The following is a 7,975-nucleotide window of genomic DNA, read 5'->3' as shown; positions in this document are numbered from 1 at the left end:
TGACTGACTGACCGATGTATTTATAAAGCGATCAATTGCCGATGCGTCTTGGCGCTAAGATAGGTTCATACTACTCCGGATGTTTACTTATTCAAGAGCGCTTAGGAAACAGCCAGGTCTTAACCTGTTTCCTGAAGATAGTCCTGTTGAATTGCAGTCTCAGCTGTGGGGGGAGGGAGTTCCTCAGCTTTGCGGCTAGATAAGAAAAGCTCTTACCACCCCATTTAGCCTTTTTTATTCTGGGCATGAGTACCAGCCATGTGTTGGCGGATCTCAGGCTTCGCAGAGGATTGTACCAGGAGAATAGCTTTCGGATGTCAATTGCACCACTTCCGTATAGCCCCTTGTGCACTAGGCCGAGGGCTTTGAATTTTACTCTTTCAGGGATGGTAAGCCAATGGAGCTGTCTGGTGCTGGTAGACGTGGGATGGGATTTGGGAAGAGTGAGCAGCACACGGCCCGCCACATTCTGTAGGGATTGTAATTTTGCAATTTGACCTTTGTCTATACCTAGGTATAGCGCATTCCCAAAGTCTATTCGAGAAAGTACCAGGGCTAAAATTACCATTTTCCTTAGAGTGAATGGGATGAACGGCAGGATTTTGCGCAGAACTTTCAAGGTAAAAAAGCAAGCAGAGGTTACTTGGTTGATTTGCTTCCCGAGCTTTAATTCACAGTCAAATGTGATTCCTAGATACTTAGCCTTCATCACTGGAGTTGACTTCTGCCTCCGACTGCAAGCATCAAAATGGGTCGGTTGGACTGAAGCAGCAGATGGTGTTTGGACTGCAACCGACGAGCCGTCAGATGCGGTCCGACCGCAATCGTAATTAGGACTTTCAAAGTAACTTCATTGGCTGCCAACCACTTATCTATGGCATTCCCCACTTTGTAACTGGGCACCATTTCTTTTGGGCTATGAAATTTAGACTCATATTAATGACACGGAAGACATGCTTCCACCATTATTGTTATTGCTAGCCCTTACTTGGAGGGCTCTGATATCCAGGTGTTTCTGAGGCTAAGCTCAAGAGCCATCTTCCTTTTCTCCACTGTTAGCCTCTTCTCCTCTAGAGCCTGCTCTTTCTCCAATTTGGCCAGGGCTTTCTCCCTGATTTAGTCTGAGTTTCCTCACCTCCCTCCTAAGCACCAGCTCCTCTAAGTCAGGCTCTTTGAAGACACATGGGTGCCTGCTCTAGAGTGGACTACCAGTCCTGAGAGGACATTTCTCCCCGACTCTGTAGACTGCATGTCAAGACCCTCTGTAGGGTCCCATTCTGATCCTTCCTGAGACACAGACCTCTCCTCCTTCATTTCCCTTTCTGAGAGGGCATCTGCTACTGTTCTCCAGGCTTTCTGAAGATCTGCCTTCTCAAAGGGCTCCATACTCCCGTAGTTAGTCTAGAGTCAGGACAGGGAAGGCAGGGCATCTGTGTACTTCAAAGGCATGTCTCTAAAAACCTCTCTGCACTTCAAATCTTCCCTGTGTATCAAAGAAGGACCTCAGACACCACCATTTTAGTAAACTTCCAGACCTGTGCCAGAAAGACGGACTGCTGTGGTGACATTGCTTGACTGCACTCTAATAGACTCCTGCTTGGCTGTGCTGACCTACTGCCTGCTGCCCTTTTGCCTGGGTGAGAAGGACTGGGCCTACATCTCTTGAACCCAGACCCAAATTGACTCCAAGGGCTAGTTGGCTGGCCTCCTGATCTGAAGCCTCAGGGACATAACAGGCTTCCAACAACCGTGCACTCCACTTGGACTCTGCCATCTGTGAGTCTACCCTGCCAAGTGCTGCCTCCCCTTTCCTGGACTCTTAGAAGTGGGCCTAAAGTGCTTGCCAGCAGAACCAATGCATTTTAGCAGCTGCGCGGGGCATCTCCGAGCAGAACCGATGCATCTCCTTGGCCGAGCAGCCCATCCCTGAGCAGAACATTTGTTGCTACACAGGAGGCCGCTTTTGATCACAAGATGTGTAACAGATAGTGAACCTTTCTCCTTCAGTGCTTCTCTTTTGCTTTTAACTGCGTTCATTTATGGCTTATCACCAGCATGTTCTCCGAACACTGATGAGCTGGAATTCATTGACCTGACTCAACATATCTCTCTAAATGTAGTGTTGAGATGCTTGTGTTTTCTCTAAAACCCATTACAAGAATAAAATAGCAAGTCAGGACCAGAAATTAGCTTGCATTTGAAGTAGGTTATTGCCAATCAACCCACCCACCAGTCAGCCTTTATGTGGCTTTCAGTAGAACACTCACATCAGATTGAATGTAGACTGATATTTTTTTGCAGGACATGAACCACTATATCACAGGAAATTAATACACATTTTTTAAAGCTTAGCATTCTCCTCTGCTAGTCAGTTAGTTTTAGCTGTTTGTCAGACAAGAACGTTCAGTTGGGGAGCAGATTTGTCAAATATTTGGACTTTGCAGTTACATTCTTGTCAAATTATTCTCCCATTAATGTGATTCCATGACTAATATATTTAATTTTTGTTTAGCTTCTATATAAAGCATAACTGGTTGTTCTAATCTGTCCTGGGTGTTTTATGGGCTTGTGCTCTTTTTTAGTAGAGATTTCTTCCTATTCTTCTGATTTGAGAATACTTGTAAATGCAAACCTTTTGACAGAACCTTAAAATATAAATTTATTCTGGCACAGGTTTAGAAAGATTAACACATTATCACTGAATGTATTTATTGTTCACCAAGCTGCCAGCTCAGGTCAGAAGCTTGGGTAATGTACGGCCCAGCTTGTTGCAAGCCACTGTGAACCAGAGCAGCAATATTTTATGTCAAGAGCCTTTGGCTGCCGGTATCACTGTAGTCCTCAGTGCCACTTCGCAAAAAGCAACATGTACCTTTGAAGTAGAACACAGAACAAATAATGTTTTCTGATGTCCCCTATGTAACCTCTAAACGTTGTGTACTTCTGCTCTTTCAATGTTGTTCTCGGTCTTAGGCAGCAAAATGTCTTCTGTCGTCTTGTCTGCCATGCCTGTTTTTTTGTAGCCTGAATAAAAGATTTGCAATATTTTGCACTTAAAAGCTTTTTTCCTTGGTCTTCGTTTGCTATGTGCTTATTATTGTAGCCCTAAAAAATCAATCAGGAAACTGTGCTAAATTTCAAAGTATTTTGTGGAGAAGCAGATTGACTGTTTTGCAGTTATTTGTGAATTGCATAAAGTATATGCCAATGCAAATAGTACAGCCAAACAACTAAGTGTAAAATCGCGGTATTGATCTAGGCCAATCTAAATAGTGATGACACTGCCACAGTTAATTGGAGGGCTTCTGGGTGCTTCCCGAGTCACACTTCTGTATCAGGAATTTAATAAGAAGAAGGCTGCTGTGACTTGTTTAGAACAGGGGTCTCAAGCATTTTCTGTAACAAGAGCTATTTATGTTCAATGAAAATCATCCTGAACTGCAAATGCTAGTGATGTAAAAGTGAACACCCCATCCAAGAGTGTCAGCAGTGATCACATTGGTGAATAAGGCAGAGTTTCCAGCAGTATTGTAAAAAAGGCTTTGACAATTTGAACTGAAATATTACATGGGTAGTACATACAAACCATAGCTGCAATCCCCCTGGCTCCAAGGTATAAATATGAGAATATGGGTGATACATTTCTCTAACTCAAATAATTTCTTTAAGCCCAATTTGAAAATTCAACTATTTTTCTACAAACATCAGATTATGAGTTTTAAAAATACACACATTTTTGTCTTGAGTACATGCTTTTTAATTTTGGAAAACATATACTTTAATACTTTATATGTTAAAAATACAGCCACCAAAAAATAGTTTTTGTTCAAAGAGGGAAATAAATATACTGCATAATGACACTTTTGAAGACAGGCATGTTGCATGTTCTCAGTCTCAGTGCGGGATATTCTTCTGGAGTGCCATCTTACAAATAGACTATTCTTGTAATCCTTGCTCAGTCATTTATCAAGGACAGGATCATACTGTAAAGATATATAAAGAAACACAAGAGATGAAAGCCCAGTTTAATCATCGCTTCTTTCATGTGTGATTTCAGCTGTCCACGATTGTGAATTTCTGTGGGGTCAAATACTCCTAGGTTGCCAGTTAGCACCATTATATACCTATGTACATTCCACATAGCGACAGGTAAGTTCAAAAGGAAGATGAACCAGTGCAACGAAACCAGCATTAACACTGTGACAGCTGTGTGCCCGATTAATTCCGGCAGCACCCACTTGTTTAATTTCGAGCAGCATGATCTGGCTTTAATGTAGTCGCATTCTAAATCCGACAGAGTGATTATAAAGTAAACGGAGAGGAAGATGAGTGCGCAGCAATCAATGAGAGAGAAGATGAAGAGAGCAGCCTCCATCCTGCGGCCCCAACACTGTCCGCCGCACACGTGACACCAGCACAGGCAGCGTCCACACCCAGACCCCCAACATATAATAACATATAATAATTCAACTAAGAAAAAGCTTTGATAGCTATAGGCTGGACTACACACAGAAGAGCTACTCACAGGTTGCTGGAGAGCTACTGGTCGCTCACAAGCTACTCGTTGGGGAAGCTTGGTTTAGAACAAGTTACACACGTGAAAGGGTGACATGTTTAGTCCAGGTTTTAACATTAAAAAACAGCAGGTGAATGTTACTCATTGATTTACAATGGAGACACCCTAAATGCTTACAAGGGAGAATGATGCAACAGTAAGTAAAGTTCACATGGGTCCAGCTACACCAAGAATAGAACCGGTGGAAAACTCTCTGAGTCTATATTTCAAAGAGCTTGACTGGAAAAATCTTCTTTGAATGTAGTAAACACCTTTTATGATTCAGAAAACATTCTCTGAATAAAAAGTGTGTTTGTAAATGGTTACCATTTTGATATTTCGAAGGAGCGTGTTTTGAGTTCACTTCCAAATACTGAATTGGTACCCCATGTACAAATGGTTTGCGACCATAATTCAAGTCGCAATCCATTGATACGTTACCAACTCCAAAGTCGGGGTGATAACTCATTCACAAAAGGGAATTTCCTTTAAGGTAATTGAGCTGCTTTGAAAAAAAACAGTTTTGAAATGCAAAAGCAGGCAATGTAGCCTACTGTCTCTTGCATGCCACCATACTAGTCTTTACGGCCAATTCGAGGGAGTCGTAGTTTGCAACATGTCTAATGATTTTTTATGAGGCAGTTCATTCTGTAACCCCCTACATATTGTTATTTTAGAAACTGATCTATTAGTACATGGGTCGCTCCGCAAAATAATTTATTGGTCACAAAGAACGATACAACTGATTTTTGCAAACCCCACTTTTGGTACAGATGGTCCACCGTCATTCTAAGCACGGGGAAAATGACATTTCATATTCCACAATGATAACGTGATGAGGGTGCAGCTGAATATTCTGAACATAGGTGCAAGCATTGGGGTACATCTATCTGTTACTGTTTAAGTTCCTTCTGTCTTGGATTAATGGGTGGTTTGTCTTTGATAATTAAGGACAAAACACATTGCTATGGAATTAGGAAAATATCTGCAAAATTGGCTGCCAAAGTCACAAAAAAAGTGAAAGTACAATTGTAGATATACCTCTCTGCCAGAATGTACTTTTATGTTTTTTTTCAATACCTGAAGCATTCTCAGAAGTATGCCTGTGAAACTCTCTGGGATTGTTTTCCAAGCTCACTACTAGAAAAGTGATGTGATAGCTCTCAAGGAAGCCTGTTCCCTCTGTGACTAATTCTACATAGCACAGAAGTAAGTACAAGGGAAATGTAGCCCATTGTGTAACATGCATTTTTGTATTGTTCTGTCATATGGAGAAATGATTTCTACAATGCCACTAGCAAATCTGAGAGTGGTTGCTTTTCTTTACTATCTTGGCTGGAGTTGCTTTACAAGTATTTCCAAAGCGGGAAAAGGTTGTATCTCAATTTGTGAATCCTTATGAAGTTACGTTTGTGACATTTCACAAACATGTAAGACTAACCATTCTCTGAAATGCCCAATTCCCACCCCTTGTGTGGGATTTACTATTGTAGGGTTATCCGCTGAGAAAATCTGTAGTAAATCCTTTAATGCCATTGAAGAATTCTGTTGTGGATTATTGTCACGCATAAATTAGGTATTTATGCCTGTACAACTATGTACAGGGCTTAAAATATATTTGTGAACTGGCCCTGAGTCTTTACTTTATGTTGTGTGCACACAAAATCAGTATCACTTTCATGCACATGAACTGTATTCCTAAGAATTGGTCATTTGCAGCCAAACAAGAGGATTTTTGGGGACTCTATAATCAAGAATTTGATAGCATTTAAAGATTAATGTGGTTTAATGGGATAAATCATCTGAGAGCTCTGGGGGATTATTTACAGTACATATGTTATTTTATGAAATTAGAAAGATAGTTTAGCAATTTTATTGTAGCATTAAAATCTGTTATTTTCTCAAGTTTTAAAAATTGAAGTTAAGAAATATTTGTAATAATCAAAATGGGTCATTCTTTACCAACAGGAATAATGCCATCTATGGGACTCATTACGATGCCAGTTGGAAAGCATTCCGACCGACTCGGTCTCGGAATGGTTTCCGACCGAATCAGATTTGGGGAGTCTGACCCACTGATTACGATTGTTCTGAACATCATTCGGTCGGACTCCCATTGACTTCAATGGGAGCCTGTGTTCCGACCGACTACACAGGCTCCCAATGAAAAAAGGGGTGGGCGGGGAACATCGTGCACCCTGTAGCAGGCACCCCATGGTGCCTGCCACACTGTGCATTGTATTGAAGAGGGGTCCCATGGCAACCCCCTCGGGCCCCATTCGGAGCGCCCCTGGATGATGGGGGGCCTGCTAAGGCCTCCCAAAGTTGGATTCGGACAGCCGATCTTTGCCAGAACAACAGATTCAAAATGGTTGTCCCAATCCGATGGTCGAAAACGCACTCCATAAACCCATACGAGTAGGATCCGAATGACTCGGTTACTCCAAATGCCGTTCGGAACTGAGTCGAAAGTCTGATTGGTTTCCGACTACGGTAATCGGTCGGTCAGAAGACTTTCCAAATTGGTCGGAAAGATGGGTTCCAAATTTGATTCTGACAAACCGAATGCCATTCAGAGCCTTTCCGACCGACATCATAATCAGCCCCTATATGTCTAGGCATATGCCACTGTAAATCCATGATATATGTCACACCGACTACCTAAAGTAACATGCAATGAATCACTAAAAAGTATCATCCATGACAGTGGTTCTTAACCTTTTGACTTCTACAGATCCTTGCTTAATCTTTACTGGAACCTGGGGGCCCCAGTGAATCATTATTGCAATCCGGGGACCACCAATCAGTCATTAGTGCAAGCTGGGGGCCCCTGGCTTTTGATGATTTGAACCGCAAACCAATACACAAAAACAGATGGATTTTTTCTAAATTCAATTGAGTCCATTCATCGTTCAGACTATATTCTGTTTGATGCACTTGTACTGCTCCCATGAATCAATCTAAGGATACTAATTAATCTTAAGCCTCCAATTTTGAATTTCTTCACAGTTACAGAACATTTTAAAATTTGCAATTGTACATTTTGATTTTTTATTTATATACACTCTTTAAATCTGTTAATTTGTTTTAATTTCCTAAGCAGCCGCAGGCACCTGAGTAGGATTTGCGGACCCACAGGGATCCCAGGATCACAGGTTAAGAACTACTGATCTACAATGCCCCTGTATTAAATGTCCATTGTTAGCTCATGTGTGATTCATAATTGGCTCCAAAATGCTAAATGCTAAAAAGCAGCTCATGTGGTTTTGTTCTCTAGTGGATGTTGGTGTCCTTGTCATCACAGTGTGATAATCCCATATTACTAATCTTAAATGTCACAAAGAGGCGTTTTCTTCTGTTCTCCTATATGTAGCACCATACCAGTATTGCTGTTGTTGTAAAATAATATTGGTCTATGAA

The 7,975-nt window shown here is 41.5% G+C and overlaps 1 pseudogene; it reads right to left on the bottom strand.

Moving 5' to 3' along the window:
• Positions 1–3,850: 3,850 nt before the first annotated feature.
• On the bottom strand, positions 3,851–4,419 carry LOC146832740 (protein cornichon homolog 4 pseudogene; annotated as a pseudogene).
• Between the last annotated feature and the right edge of the window lie 3,556 nt (positions 4,420–7,975).

This window comes from Triturus cristatus, chromosome 5_1 (assembly GCF_964204655.1).
Source record: "Triturus cristatus chromosome 5_1, aTriCri1.1, whole genome shotgun sequence".
Lineage (NCBI taxonomy): Eukaryota > Metazoa > Chordata > Amphibia > Caudata > Salamandridae > Triturus > Triturus cristatus.
Note: the sequence above shows the minus strand (reverse complement) of the source record. Positions and strands in the feature narration are given on the sequence as shown.